Below are 13832 nucleotides of genomic sequence, written 5' to 3'. Positions count from 1 at the left end.
CAGACCGTAGGACTCCTTTGGAGGGTGATCAGCTCGTCGCTAGGCCTCTACCTAAGCACAGGACAACATAAACACAGAATAAACGCATACACACACAAAACATCCATGCCTTCTGTGGTATTCGAAACCATTATCCCGGCTTCCGAGCGAGCGAAGACAGTACATGCCTTAGACCGCTCGGCTAGCGTGACCGGCAGTGTATAAGAATAATATATAAGAATTCAGTTCGTACCTCACAGGAAACAGATCCGAACCCACGATCCCGGCTTCCGAGCGAGCGAAGACAGTACATGCCTTAGACCTCTCGGCTACCGTGACCGGCTTTCAGGTAATAGTATATATGTAAATTTGGTATTAGGTAATGAATTTACAATGACAGTCTTAACTATTTACTACAATGCTGGTACTCAGTAAATATCTTTATAAAGATTAATTAATGCATTCATGAAAGGAAATTGAAGGTTTAAGAAGGATGAAGATAATAAGGATAGAAACAGATTTCTTTGAAATTTATCACAATGAAACTATATTCGTCGGGTGTAAACATAAAAGCTCCGAATAATGAACATATCGTATGTCTCATACTTACTTACTTACTTATGGAGCTGCTTATCTACTTATCTGTAGCTACTCAAGAATTTCCCAGCATTTTATGGAACCCGAAGGTTCATTACCCTGTTCACAATAGCCCTACACTGGTCTCTATCCTGAGCCAGATCAATCCAATCCATACCATCCCACCCTATCTCTATAAGATCCATTTTAATATTGTCCACCCAACCCCGCCTTGGTCTTCCCAGTGGTTCTTTCCTTCGGGCTTTCCCACCAATATCCTATATGCATTCCTCTTCTCTCCCATTCGTGCTACATGCTCTGTCCACCTCACCCTCCTTGAATTGATCATTCTAATTACACTTGGAGAAGCGTACAAGTTATGAGTATGTTTCATATGCAAACTTCAGTCTCGAGGGTAGAGCCCACGTCCAGTTAAAATTCTAGCCTTCGTCCGAAAGGACTGCGGAATATCATATTCTGTCCAATATTTGAAACAAGTACTTTCAAAGCACAAACTAAATGTGTTGCCATTTGACACACGGGAATTGCTAAATTCAGATACATTTTACCAACTCAAAATTACTGCTCAGGTCACAGACCCATGTCTTCCTACAGCCGGCACGTGGAAAACACGTTCGACATATTTGCATGACTGTCACATAGTTACATATATGAGAACAAGCAGGCGGGCTAAGTAGGACGATTTTACCCAGCCTATCCTAGTGGTCAAGAGGTTAGAGGCCTATTTATAATGGATGAAATGCATATCGTATTCAAAGCTTACTAGCGGGAGTTAACGTAATGGCCGGAGGCCGGTTCAATTCAGTTCAGCAAACAAAGACGCTCATATACTCAAATTGGTACTGCTTGTGAGAATGCCTTTCTTCGGTGCTTAATTTCTTATGTATCTTCTGTATGAAATATTTTAATGATACAGAAGGTGAATTCGACAACTTCCCCACTTTTAGCTGGTTATTTAGCGACGATTACAGTGGCCGTGCGGTCTAAGGCATGAACCGTCTTTGTCCGCTTCAACACTGGGGTTATGGGTTCGGATCTCACTCGAGGCATTAATGTCTGTGTGGGTTTATTCTGTGTTTGCATTGTACTGTGTGTAGATAGCGGCCTTGTGACAGACTGATCCCCCGTACAAGGAGTCCTACCGACTCTGTATACGATTAAAGAAGGTAAAGGTAAAGCTGTCCCTGTGCTCAACTAATTTAGCACTACGCCGTGAAGACGTATGGGGGAGTGGATGTATAGATCCACATTTTCTTGATATCGGCACTAGTTGGATGTGATGGTCAGTTTCACGTTCCGGCCGCTTTACCCCCGGAGAAAAAGTCCCCGATACCCATTGGATAGAAGATTGGGTGGACCCCAGAGCCGGTCTGGACGACGTGGAGAAGAGAAAATTCTTGACCCTACCGGGACTCAAACTCCAAACCCCTCGGTCATACAGCCCATAGGCAGTCGCTATACCGACTATGATATCCCGGCTCCTGTGTATAGTAACCGAAAATTCGGCCAAGGTCCAAAGGGCTGTACAGCTATGGAGAGCGGGAAAAGAAAAAGAACGTAGCGACTCCAGTGTCAAACGTTCCTCGTATGAAACCCTGAGGTTCATAATCCCCTTCATAAAGTGAGTCACTGTACCGCATTTTGCGATAGTACAATCCATTTCACATACCGTATTTACGCATGTATAGGCCGCGTGCGTGTATAGGCCGCAGCACAATTTTCAGACAGAAATTATAGAAAAAATAATTTTCTTGGAATATTATTTCAGGAGTATTACACCCTGTATTACTAATTATGAATATAATTTTTTTAAATTAAGTGTGATTTCGAATATAAGCCGCACCCCAGTTTTCCTCTTGAATTTTTGGCAAAAAATGCGCGGCCTATACATGCGTAAATACGGTATTTCTTAGGGTCGGGATAGCTCAGCAGGTATGGTGACCAGGCTACGGACTGAACGATAAGGAAATCCGGGTCCGCCCAGATCAGATATTCGGTATAGATAGCCCTTTCCCCGGGACAAAGCAGCTGAGGCGTGAAGCTAACCATTCAGCTCCATATAATTTTTAGATTTTTATTTATTGCTAATGGTGTGGGACTAAGTCCCTTGTACTGCAGCCACTTCTGGCCTACTGTACCAGCCCCAGATGATAGGTGAGGGTGATTGTGGAGCAATTGGTGGAATGACGATTGGCAGGGGAAACCGAAGTACTCGGAGAAAACCTGCCCCAGCGCCACTTTGTCCACCACAAATCCCACTTCACCAGACCCGGGATCGAATCCGGGCCGCCGCGGTGGGAAGCCAGCGACTAACCGCTTGAGCTATGGCGCGGCCTAATTTTGAGGTTTAGAATGGTGTACGTATAATTCCACTTCTCCATATACGAATTTTTATGGCGTGGCGCTTAGTTTATTAAACATAAGAATAACGCTATATTTTTATCCGTACATCCTACTTGCCTCAGATCCAAACTGTGTAGGAACAGTGTGAGGTGACTGTACCGGAACCAGCTTCAGCAGTGCACAACCAAACGTTCGTATTACCGCCGCTGTCTTCCATATAGATCGAGGTAAATTACATGGGCAGCTGGAACAAGAGCGCACCAAGTCCAAGAGGCATGGTGTTCGCCTAGCAGACCAACAGTTCTAAGGCAAATTACATAGCGTTGCGAAGAGGGATCTCTGTCAACACAGTGATTGGCTACGGGATACCAACGGAGCTCGACTTCCGGCAGGGGTAAATCCTTCTTTCCGCCAGAGCTTCTCCTCTTCAGTGCGTGCATAGGGCTCTTCCCTCGGGGACAAAGCTACCAGACCACGAACTGCTCACTCACCTCTCTCTGTCGCCGAAGTCGAACAGGCGATTAGTCCGAACTTGAAGCGAGAGGATGGACGCATTTATGGTTGACCGAGACTTACGTTTACGACGCTGTAACAAACGCACATGTTATATAGTGCATGATGAGAAAGGAAGGTGATTATGATTAGCTCGGACGCAGAAACTTAAAATGTATGCGGTCGCAAAGAAATTAAAAGTACTATCTCGGTATTTGTTTGGAGAGACGAAACCCGAGACCTGAATAAGGACAGATAAGTATTGGGCCTAGAATCGAACCATGTACCTCCTGTTATTGTTACGCCAACCTCGTCAATCATTTAACATGTGGGCTTTCAAATACTGCGATTATTCAAATTTGTTTTCATTATATGGGTGTGAGACATGAATTTAAATTGATATAAACCTAGTCGAATGCAGTGCATCACTCCATTGTGCCTAGCTACAGGAGTACTTCAAGATATTTTTTTCCTTGGCACTACAGCCCAAGTGGGCCTAGCCCTACCTCCATGAATTCCGTTCACTTCGGTTTTTCTAGATCTTACACATTCGATAGGACTCCTTGGGCGAGTGATCAGCTCGTCGCAAGGCCTCTACCTGCAGAAAAAACACAGAAAAACGCACACAAACATCCATGCCCTGAGTGGGATTCGAACCCACGATCCCGGTTTCCGAGCGAGCGAAGACAGTGCATGCCTTAGACCGCTCGGCTACCGTGACCGGCTCAAGATATTTTAGATATGTTTTTAAGTAGTCTGTCTATGCCCGTATATTCATATTAAACTAGCCGTGAATTGACCTTGTATGTACGAGTGTTTTGAGGTGTATCACAATAAGAAGAGTTTCTAAATAATATTAAATTCAATATTTCCGCAGTGCGGCTGGAAGGATTAGGTCAATTGAAAAATCCAATAACCTCATCGGAACTTGAAACCGCGACCTTCCGGCTCATAGCATAGTGCCTCAACAACCTATGCTACCGCGTGCCCCCTGCAATCACATTGCGTAAACAAACAAAATTTCATTAATAACCGATAGAAACACTGAGTTTGTAGCCAATTAAAATGTTCATGACTGTCTAGCTCGCAATGAAAGGACTGCAATCCTGCATCATATCATATCCTGGACAGGATTTCAACGCTACCACTCTGTACGGATTAACCCTGTTATTATTGATTTCACGTATGTATGAGACATTTCAGCCGGTCACGGTAGCCGAGAGGTCTAAGGCGTGTATTGTCTTCGCTCGCTCGGAAGCCGGGATCGTGGGTTCGAATCCCACTCAGGGCATGGATGTTTGTGTGTGTTTTTCTGTGTTTGTCTACAGGTAGAGGCCTTGCGACGAGCAGATCACTCGCCCAAGGAGTCCTACCGTATGTGTAAGATCTAGTAAACCGAAGTGAAACGGAGTTTCATGGAGGTAGGCCTAGGCCCAAATTGGGGCTGTAGGGCCACAGGGGAAAAGAAGAAAAAGAAAAAAAAGAGACATTTCAACAGTTATGCTATATATTGGTGATGAAGCAATAAAAACCACAAAGCAATACATGCAGCAGATGGCAACGTTAGATAAAATATTACGTGTACTTACATGTCTCAGCCCTATAGGGCCATCATCAGAGTCTTAGGAGTTAAAGAGGAGACCGCTTAGTAAACATTAGTTTTTAGCAGTAACATTTTACATTTAGATTCCTGTATATTTGAAAGGAGGAAATTAGGAGGCGACTGAACTCTGGCAATGCTTGCTACTATTCGGTCCAGAACCTTCTGTCTTCTCGTCTGTTGTCCAAAAACATAAAAATTAGAATATACAAAATATAATTTTGCCTGTGGTTCTGTATGGGTGTGAAACTTGGTCTCTGACATTAAGGGAGGAACATAGACTGAAGGTGTTTGAGAACAGGGTGTTGAGGAGAATATTTGGACCGAAGAGAGATGACATGACATGAGGTTGGAGAAAACTGCATAATGAGGAGCTTCATAATATGTTTTTCACCAAGTATAATTAGAATGATCAATTCAAGGAGGATTAGGTGGGCAGGGCATGTAGCACGAATTGGGGAGACGAGGAATGCGTATAGGATATTGGTGGGAAAGCCAGAAGGAAAGAGACCACTGGGAAGACCAAGGCGTAGGTGAGTGGACAATATTAAAATGGATCTTAGGCAGATAGGATGGTATGGTATTGATTGGATTGATCTGGCTCAGGATAGGGACCAGTGGAGGGCTCTTGTGAACACGGTAATTAACCTTCGGGTTCCATAAAATGCTGGGAAATTCTTGAGTGGCTGCAGAATTGGCGGCTCCTCCAGAAGGGCTCAGCTCCATGAATAAGTAAGTATATTTGAAAGTGAAGAATTTTTTTCTTATAAATTGACCACGGTCTGCGTAATTTTATAGACTTAATTTTACATTCTTACTTCTATTGATACTGCTGCTTCTACTTTGGTCCTACTGTCCTTAAGGACCTTGGTCTTCTGTACGAGAGATGCTAATTTCATTTCCAATATTTGATTTTTTCCTCAAAATTTCCGACCTTAGCTATCGTAAATCATTCTTTATATCTTCTCAAAATGGGCATTTTCTTCCACCTTCTGCCAATCTGGTACTATGGTGTATCCCAATCTAAGAACAGATAATACTGTCGTGGACCTATAAAATTTTACATCGAGATAAAGTGTCGTGTACTTGTGCTACTGTTACAGTGAATTGCGTGTGGAGACCAGTGGCTGGCACGAGCCGTGGGGGACTCTGTACATAATCTGAGACGTGTAGCAACGGGGGCATTGCCTGGTTAGGGTGCGAGTTATTACCAGAATAATGATCCGTTTCCTGAATGCGGCTCCTTCAATAACAACAGCAGCCGTGTTCTTCCACGAAACCCTTGCTATAGAGAAGCCAAACTGCCCACTCGGCTTGTGTTCCATAAGTTGGTCCATCCATCGGATTAACTTGGTTCAAAGTTTTTGTGAAATATGGCTATCATTACTTCCGCTACGGACAGTAAGGTTGTTGAGGGGAGTTATGACGGCCATACATGACCCTCCCCTACGTGTGCATATATTCATCTGTCTATAACAGGGGGAGTGACACACGATTTGTACGAGACAGTAGATAGGAAACACCCAATGAGCTGGACTACACAAAAACTGATAAATTAGCCTAACTTTGTTGGAAAATGCGCGCTTAAATTTGGACATGAAAGCATGAGGCTTGTCAGATTATCACAGAGGAAGTACTTTTACAGCTACAGTACATACCGCAGTGCGTTATGGGCGGATGTTCATCCAGCAGACAGGAAGCAGAAAGACTCATATATGTTTTCTTCAGAAATATCATACAATAAAGAAATATAGGTTAGAGATATGGAAGTTGAATTTTAATAACAAGATTCTTGATCTAAAGTCTTGAATGGATACAGTCTGTTCCGGCTTCAATCTGACATTTACGCGACTTATAGCGCAGTCGGTATAGCAACTGCTTACGGACTGGACGACAGAGGGGCCGGAGTTCGAGTCCCGGTAGGATAAAAAATTGTCTCTTCTCCATGTAGTCCAGACCGGTTCTGGGGCCCGGCCAGCCTCCTATCCAATGGATACTGAGGACTCTTTCCCCAGGGGTAAAGCGGCCGGGGGGTGATGCTCAACACTCGCCACCAACTAGTGCCGAGGTCAAGAAAACATGGAACTATACACCCACTTCCCCATACGTCTTCATGGCGTAGTGCTTACTTAGTCAAGCACGGAGACAAATTTACCTTTTTTTTTTTTTGGCAGTGTTTCTTCCTTGTAGATTGCAGCTCAAAATTAATTTCTACATTTTTCTTTTTGTATTCCCTCGCGTTTGTGACCGAGTAGGTGACGTAACAGTAGCGCTCTGGATCTACATTATGGAAGCGCTCGGTTCGAATCTTGGTTCGTAACACTGGCTATCCTCACTGAGGTGTATCTTGGTTTTCCTCAGCTCCTCCAGGTAAATATCAGGATTATGCTTCTATTAAACCGCGACCGCTTCCTTACAAATCCTTTCCCATTTATCAATCATCCTACTCTTTTGAGCTACACAGGGCTAGAATATTCAGAAGCAACTTCATGCACTTCTGTTTGTTAGAATATTTGCCAACATGAAGATCGGAATTTTATTTTTATCTGCTCTAAAATCAACTTGTATGAACCTGCAACACTTCTATGCCAGCGGACTTTATCTCATTGCCTTTTATTTTCTTTTAATGCAAACTTCAATTCCATAAAACAGAGGAAAGTAAGAGTGAAAAAGGTAAAAAAGATGAGAAAGTTAAAAAAGGCAAAAATTTCCCTATGCTTAATCAGTTTAACACTATGCCATGAAGACGTAACTCCACCAAGCAAGAAATATAACATGATTTCGATATTATAAAATACTGTTAAATCTTCCTGTGTTTTATTTATTTATTTTTCTTTCATAACCTCTCAAAGCATTGTAATACTTCCGCTGCTAACCGGTAATTATGTAGTTTCTTTTATAACTTTCTCATATTAAATTGACAAATGTTTTGATAAGTTACCGCTTTAAAACTTATAATTACAATATAAAATATAATGGAACGTTGTTTAAAAATACAAAGAAAATTCGAACGACAGCACATCTGGAACACGGTGACCACACGACACGCATAATGAGGAAACGTGAAGGGATTCTAGATTGGACACCTGGCGGTTTAATATTACAAAACATCTGATGAAACAAATAGTTCATTTCCTCGCAACAGCACATGGAAATTATTATCTCTTGTGGTTTGATACTGAATAAGAGGCATCGGTTCTTTTATGCAACGTCAGAAGAACTTGGAATGAACAAGAAGTGAGATATTCAAATCAAGCCAGACAGAGTAACATTCCTTGAAGTTTGAAGAGTTCTATGTCCTGGGATATGCTGCTGTGTAGTCCGTTGAAAGTCAACCCAAGTTCAGGAAGAACACGTCACCTCCATCTTCAGGGCCTGGCCTCTGATTGTCACCTGCTTTGATGCTCGTTTCTTGCTTGGTTTATTTTTCAGCCCTACAGATGAAGATGATATGTTTCTCCGAAACGTCAGCTAACTTTCAACGGAGTACACAGTGTTATATCACAGAAAACAGAAGACTCTTATGTTAGAAAAGTTTCGGATATGAGGGTGACACATTTTTTAGTCTAATATCATTATAAATCACCTTTAAGCTGTAAAGTGTTAATTTTTTTGACGTCATCGGTATTATCTAAATACAAGGTGAATATGATCTATCACATTCTACCTCTGTCTCTCTTTTACTGTTGCTCCCACGCATAAGACATCCGTTTCGTTTCACTTTCTTGATCATAGGGCAGTAGGTAAGACTCCTAGGATGGAGGATCAGCCACTCGCAAGACCTCTACCTACAATAACACATAATAAACACAAACATATTCATGTCTTGAGTTGGATTAGAACCCACGATCCCAGTGTCCGAGCGAGCGAAGACAGTTCATGCCTCAGACCGCGCGGCCACTTTGGTCGGAGGTCGTTCACATTAACAGTGTGGAATAAATGGACAGAAATCAAGAAGGAGTCAACATTTTTAGCTTCAGGTGACAGCCTCCTCCTACATTCGTAACGGCAAATATTTACAACCGTACAAAACATCAGGTAACATTTTAATTTGTAGAAAAAATCTAGACTATCAACACGGATTTTCCTTCAAATACGCTGGGTGTTGAAGGCGTGGCGATTAGACGCAGAGGGACTTTACTGGGCCATGAAGTAACGATCTCTGTTGACAAATAGCCAGGTCTATCAATCCCGCTCCTGCGTAAACAGCTGAAGTTTCTTCAACTGGCCATTGTGAGCCCGATTTTGGAATCCATTTCGAGCGCGTCTGTCTCCTTATGGCAATGCGCACAATGGTAGCGGTACTTGGGGCTACTATGATCCTGGAGCTCCGATAACAATGAGATAATCCCATTACTTACAGACCGGCGGAATTGTAAATAGACTGGTACACAGGTAGGGGGGTGATTAACCAGGACGTATATCATCCATCCCTCGACAAATTGGCATCTCCCCTGGAGAGGGTGGGGGTGTGATATTGTTCGCTGCAGTACAAACTGGGCCAATAACACATGGGACACAATTCTGTGGATACGCAGATCAGATAAAAATAGAGCACCAACTCTAATGACTGACATTTATGTTATACTGCTACGTTGTTCGAACTCTTTGTCACGAAGGCTCGAATTGGGTTGAAAAGTTGCAAGGGTTTGAAAGGTTGAAGAAATATGCTGGCCTATATGAAGCCATTATGAATGAATATAATTATATTATATTAACGAAGAGAAGCACGTGCCCTTTTATAACTTTATATGTTTGGATTTGCACTGTGTGTACCTTGTTTATTATATGTATTTTGTTTTGTATCGTTCCCTTATGTTATACACTTTCCTTGTCTGTATCAGTGCAAGTTCTACTGCCACCGGGTGAACACCAATTGCAGTAATAATAATAATAATAATAATAATAATAATAATAATAATATGCCCGGACCCTCGGGAAAGAAGGGTCCGGTACCCACTGCGCGGGAGGCTGGGTCGCCAGGTCTAGGTGCTCTGGAGATGGGAATTCCGAATTCTGGGATATAATGCTATGCAGTCCGGTGAAAGTCAAACAACTTTTCGGAGGAAAATATCGCTTCTATCTTCGTAACCTGTTTCATACGCGTTTCTACTATCGCTTGCAATTCAACCATGAAAATGGAAGTAATATGTTCCTCCGAAATGTCTGCTGCCTTTCACCGAGGTACAGAGCGTTTATGTGCTAGAATACAGTACTCTATAATGATGAAATCGTTACGACTGCCAGAGGCAGGATGAATAGAACTTGGGTTTCGCCGGCAGGGAAACACACGCAGCGAAATGTCACGACTTAAGACTGTGTTTATACCCAGGTACAGAGAGGGGTGACAGTGGGCTGATATTCTAATAAGCCAAGACCACAAACACAAGTGGTGACGGCGGTAACGCGTGTGAGGTAAAATAAAACCCTCTTCCCTTTGCCCGAGAAAAATAAAAAGTAAAAAAGTAACGGTAAAATTATCATATGATTGTTAGACGTCGAAGCTCCCACATTTTCTAGACAATCGGTTCACAGATGGCGGTGAGGTTGTCAGCCATACGAGCCGCCCGCTTTTTACCTCCAACAAGATTCCTGGTACTTATTTCTGTTAGAAGCTGAGTCGACCTCAGATACATAGTGCGGCTGGAAGGATTAGGTCAGTTGAAAAATTGAATGATCTCGTCAGGAATTGAACCCGCGACCTTCCGGCTTGTAGCATAGTGCCTCAACTAACTACACTACCGCGTGCCCCCGCCCCGAGAAATATATATATTTATTTATTATTTTTGGGATTACATTGATTCTAGGAAAAGCCATACTTGAAAATATAAAAATTAACAAAAACTATATGTAAACAACAACGTCGTTACGTCTGACTTCCTTTCGCTAGGCTCACTTCTCTCATCCCTTGCATATACATAATCTGATTACGAGTGTCTGCTTTCCTTGCGCAAAATGATCACGAATCAGACATTTCAATCGGTTCCACTTTGTACATCGCTAATGACGCATTTAAAGATCTTGACTTCGTTCTGGTCGGAACTGCCATTTCTAAAACGGGCGTGTGTGTCACGCGTTGCTGCAAACCATTAGACACTGTTTAATGGCAGCTGAACAACAATAGAAGTGTCCACGTCAGTGACACAGCAGCAGAATGCTGGAACTGTGGACAGTTGTGTGGTCAGGCTAACCGATTCTCTGACTTGACTACAATAAAACAACAAATATCACACTAGCGTCAGTCTTCGAAGTCTTCTGGGGGGGCTCCACGGCATTAAACATGAATACAAAGACAATAATGTCCCTAGAAAGACGTTACCCCTTGAACACAGTTTATTATTCTTAGATGTGCTTAGAAAACTTACGGGTCTCTTTGTCAATTATAGCATCCAGACATAAATGTTAATTCAACGGAGCCTGTTATCAGCATTTAACTCACCTCAAATACCAGACTGTCTGTAATATGTTATGTTCTTGCCACAGTTGCGTAGGAACACATAAAGAAATCCATATAATTGTAAAATATTATTTCTCCACATCAAATTAAATGCTTATTATCATACTTTGGTCTACAATGTACAAAATTAAAGTCTGAACAGAACTGCATATTATTCAAATTCCTGGTCAGTGGGACAAGTCTTCTTCCACCTCAGACATTTGCACGCCCTTAACTTTTATGTTTCTGGTCCTTTCCTTCTTCTGTTGCTGTTGGTCCCACTTGGAGCATAGGGCATCCGTGAAACACTTCGTTTCATTTCACTTTCTTAATCTAAGACAATAATTAGGACTCATTCGACGGGACACAAAGGGGTATCCATGACTTGAGAGGGATTCAAACCCAAGATCCCAGTGTTCGAGCTCGCGAGGACATTTCATGCCTTAGACAGCGCGGCCACTGTGATAGGCGCCACTGGTCTTCACCAAAATCAGTCCTTGGTTTCAATAGTTATGGAGAAACGAACTCCCATACAGGATACTGGCTCTATTAGCATACATTTCACTTATATAACACAATTAAGCAGCTTAAAACACTTAGAGATTAAATATTATAATACATATCTTGTTTCGAATCCCCTCCACACACGAGTACACCTCTCTGCTTGGGAAAACGTGGCTAGATTCAGGTTACTCTCGAGGCAGGCGCTGACTCTTTATCCCGTAAGTGACGTCATATCGCATTTAAGGGGTAAGTCCATTACGTTTACAACTCCGCTGGGAAGAGCCATTTTTATTCCACACCCTTCAACCCTATCCCTTTGTACACACAGAGCATGCTGTGTAATAAATTGCGGTCAGTGTTGCTTGTCATCAGTCAAAAGAATGTCAACGTATTCATAAGATATTGCGGATTTGTCACTTAAGAGGGAGTTGAGAGGGAGAAAACTGTTGGAGTAAATGGCGGGGGTTGCTTATGGGTTAACGATGTCACAGAGAAAAGACCAGGGGTTGAGGGTGAAAGAGAGTGTAATAATTTACCTCTGTGTCAGATCTGTGTAGACGGGCGGCTATAGAAGCAGATCGAGGGCGCTGCTTTCAACTAAGTGGGACACATTCCGAGGTACTATCTTTTCGAATAATATTAACCTATATTACATATTCTATTACATTTTATACAGCCCTAAAAACGCTTTCGAATTCATGTATATTTATTTACCTCTAGCACAATGAATCTTCAGGTCTGAAAGCATAGAATCAAATTAAGTGTTAATGGCAAGAACATGCAGAAAGAAATTACAGGCCTATCCATTTAGTATTATGAATTGCTTGTGCAAAGAATTGTTAATAATCGTAGGTTTCTTTCTCAATTGTTACAAGCCTACAAACTGTACTAAGAATATCATAAGTAGAAATTCATACTCCAATTGGATTACACGTATTTTCCAAACGTGTTCTGCTCGATTTTGTAAAAGTTGTCGGCTTTAAATTTCATTTATTGCAGATATAAATTATACTTGATAAGCACATGGGAACATAATGAAGAGCGTCATAACTTGTACTCTTCCCCAAGTATAATTAGAATGATCAAGTCAAGGAGGATGAGGTGGGCAGGGCATGTAGGACGAATGGGGGAGACGAGGAATGCGTATAGGATATTGGTGGGAAAGCCAGAACGAAAGAGACCACTGGGAAGACCAAGGCATAGGTGAGTGGACAATATTAAAACGGATCTTAAAGAGATAGGATGGGATGGTATTGATTGGACTGATCTGGCTCAGGATTAGGAAGAGTGGAGGGCTCTTGTGAACACGGTAATGAACCTTCGGTTTCCATAAAATGCCGGGAAATTCTTGAGTAGCTGCAGAATTAGCGGCTCCTCCAGAAGGGCTCAGCTCCATGAGTAAGTAAGTAAGTAAGTAAATAAGCACATGGGAACATGGTAAGAAGAATCTTTAATTAACTGGAAAGTTATAGGCATATATTTAAAATATGGAGAATTTAAAAACGAACGTAGTGATGGAACTGTATGCAGAGAGTTTCAAGTTACGTTCCGCCCCGCCTTTTAAAATGATTAATTTATTGAAAAATATTACAAATGAAATTCTTAGACTTTAATTACACTGCATTGGGCCAGTATGCTGTACGATTTTGGAAGATAATTTGTTTCTGAAAAAAATGCTGAGGTTACAATTTAGCTTCCTGTGGGCCTGACATAGCGATTGTATCGGAATAATACCAACATTACAGATTCTAAAAGAATCGGACGACGGTGTATTGCACAACATTATTGGGTTTCTGGGTTTCGACCACCGTCTAGAACTGGGATTTTTAAAGATGATGAAAATACCGAGAGCTAAGAATGCTACAGGATACTAAGAAATCA

The 13832-nt window shown here is 42.0% G+C and overlaps 1 long non-coding RNA gene across 1 annotated transcript in view; it reads right to left on the bottom strand.

The window, feature by feature from the left end:
• Positions 1 to 8685: 8685 nt before the first annotated feature.
• The window catches only part of LOC111868693, a 391614-nt gene continuing 386467 nt past the window's right edge, over positions 8686 to 13832 (bottom strand). The window contains exon 6 of the long non-coding RNA XR_002843546.2: positions 8686 to 8799. This is a non-coding gene — a long non-coding RNA (uncharacterized LOC111868693). The remainder of the gene's footprint in view (positions 8800 to 13832) is intronic.

This window comes from Cryptotermes secundus, unplaced genomic scaffold, assembly GCF_002891405.2.
Source record: "Cryptotermes secundus unplaced genomic scaffold, Csec_1.0 scaffold1184, whole genome shotgun sequence".
Taxonomy (NCBI): Eukaryota; Metazoa; Arthropoda; class Insecta; order Blattodea; family Kalotermitidae; genus Cryptotermes; species Cryptotermes secundus.
The sequence above is the reverse complement of the archived record's forward strand: the minus strand, read 5'-3'. Positions and strand labels throughout refer to the sequence as shown.